The sequence below is a fragment of the Polistes fuscatus genome, unplaced genomic scaffold (genome assembly GCF_010416935.1).
Source record: "Polistes fuscatus isolate 324 unplaced genomic scaffold, CU_Pfus_HIC Scaffold4, whole genome shotgun sequence".
NCBI classification, from domain to species: domain Eukaryota; kingdom Metazoa; phylum Arthropoda; class Insecta; order Hymenoptera; family Vespidae; genus Polistes; species Polistes fuscatus.
Window position 1 is genome coordinate 1,940,730 of NW_025113118.1, and position 2,588 is coordinate 1,943,317.

At 32.7% G+C, this 2,588-nt stretch overlaps 1 long non-coding RNA gene across 1 annotated transcript; it reads right to left on the reverse strand.

The window, feature by feature from the left end:
• Positions 1–457: 457 nt before the first annotated feature.
• On the reverse strand, positions 458–2,028 carry LOC122520598. The gene is made up of 2 exons (XR_006304568.1): positions 1,450–2,028; positions 458–1,290 (listed from the first exon to the last, which is right to left on the reverse strand). It is a non-coding gene; the product is annotated as an uncharacterized LOC122520598 (long non-coding RNA).
• Between the last annotated feature and the right edge of the window lie 560 nt (positions 2,029–2,588).

The following is a 2,588-nucleotide window of genomic DNA, read 5'->3' on the forward strand; positions in this document are numbered from 1 at the left end:
TGTTTCTAAGCCTACTGTCACAGAAGGAATTCTTTTTGAATATAGATTCTCATCGATACCTTTAAATCCTAATTTAATGAGTATATTAATCTACGCTAAATGATTGTAAGTTAATTCTCGTTACCTTCAATTTACGAAGAGATGACAAAATCAATGGCATTCACAATGTAAATTCTCCATAAGAGAGAATCACGCGGAGACTGCTATTCAGTGAAATTAATTTGAATTAGTTCTTCTCTAACGAATCCTCAAGGGTGTTAAGGTAAGTAGAGCATAACTTAAGTGTCGAGTGGAATATTCGTTGCCATACGTTTTGTCTCTCATGGGCAATTTCGATCGTAAGTATGAAACCAAACGATTACGATTATTATCATTGTTATACTTTTTAACGAATGGATAACTATAGGAATTAGAATTAAGCACGGGTTTTAAGAAATGGTTTATAATTAATTACAAATTTATCAAGTTATGAAATTTTATTCATTTACTTATTTACATTATCCTCTTTTTGACATTACATAATACTTTTTATCACATTTCAATTTCCAATATTCTTAATAGAACAAACGTAACCTTTATTCAATCACAAAATTTCTTTCTCATGCTCCCATTGGAAAAAAATGTCTGCGTTCCATTGCTTATCTCGATCATTCGGAACAAAATTTTCACGCCTCACCGCCTTTAATACTGTCTTCGCTCGAGTAGAACTATAACGAAAGTATTCTTGTTTCTTTGTAGTTTAAATGATTAAATTAAATAGGTCAAAGATTATAAAGAAGTTCTTTTAAAGAGAACTATCGATAATCGTTTAACGATCATTAAAGATCGATCAATAGATCGAGCTAGCTATCGTAATTAGGAAAATTGTTTTCACAAATAATCGTTCATTTGAGCATGATGTGTACACGTCACTTCGAATCTCGAGGGTAATCGATCCTACGTGAGATTTTAATTATGATAATAACATCCACCACCTGTCAGTCTTCTGTCTCGTCCTCATTCCTTCTCTCTCTCTCTCTCTCTCTCTCTCTCTCTCTTTCTTGGTGTATTTATGCCATAGATACGTGGTCATGCGACGCATTGATGAAGAAAGCTTTGTTTACGTATGCAACAAGTTAAATCGATAACGTGCTGCTCCTATGCCGTCAGAAGCCTCGGCTCCTGTAACCTTGACAGTCTGCGACCTGGCTATCTCAATTATATCGAACCAGCCGATATTCCACGCACATGCAAATCTTTTTTTATTCATTACAGCGGCCTTCTTTGAAGTAGTCACTTTTTCTAGCCATCCTTTCTTCCCATTAATCAAACATTTAGAGACACGGAAGATCAAATTATTCAAGAATAGATAAATTAAACTTTAGATAAATATTGAACATAATTTTTCGCATGCATGGATGTTAATTTAAATAAAAATGAAATTTCGCTAAAGTTTTTCTTATTTCTTACCGAGTTTTTTATTTGATACAAATTCAGCGGCTCGTTCGCAACAATCTCATCTTCGGAAGTTGTCTTTTCTTAAAAAGCTTTTCTTCTGAAAGCGTAAAACATAATCTAAAAAAAACGAATAACATTTTGAGAGTGCAGAGCAAATATTGATTGATATTTGATGTTCACGCATGAACCGTCTCGAAATCTTACTTTCATTGTTATCGTTTTAATCGATCTAAAGTAGAATTTCTTGTTAAGAATTTTAAAACATTTCACCTTACTTGACATAGACATCAATTCTAAGTTTACTCTTTGTCGAACTAAAATTTGAAAATCGATATAAGGCAGTTATCTGAACTCATTAACTCGATACCTGATTACTGATTAACTTACTCTCGCTCTCCTTTGCAATTTGCATCGATCATATTTATTCGATCCGTTTCTCATAATCATTTTATTGAAGATCGAAAAGATGATTCTAAAAAATCTTTGACATTTTTTCTTCTCTTAAAATGTTACAACAATCGACATTAACGATAATCAGATTTATTAAATATAAATGCAATCAAATTGTAACATAAATTTAATAATTTATTTTTAAAAGGAATAATAGTCATCATTTATTTTTTTAATTACAATGGTTTGAGAAGGTATCAGTTACAATCGCGCATGTGTCGAGATACGCACTGTGTCCCCGGAACTCTATTCCAGGTTATGTTACCGATATTTCAAGGCGGAAAAAAGTTCCCAAGGGAGCCCTGTATTTACATATTATGAACTTGGATCGATCGACAATGCGCACGGCCACTGTGCAGACCGTGAAAGCGTAGAGCAGCTGGAAAACTCGGATATCCAGGTGCATGCGTTGTCAGGATGCGTATTTGTGCGGCAGGATAACTGTTTCAATTTGAAGTTTTAAACTTTCTATTATGGTTGTTATTAAATCAAATCTATCAATGCGTATACTCATGACATGTATATATTTACTTATCGACAAATACGAATTGTAATATCTAATAAGCGTCATCTATTTAAATTAAATATTTCACTAAATATATATATTTGAATAGCAAGACGAAAATAGAAATTGCAAAAGAGAAAGAGAAGTAAAGAAAGAATTTTCTTTTCTCAGAAAGATGTGGGTAGAGCGTGGCTAA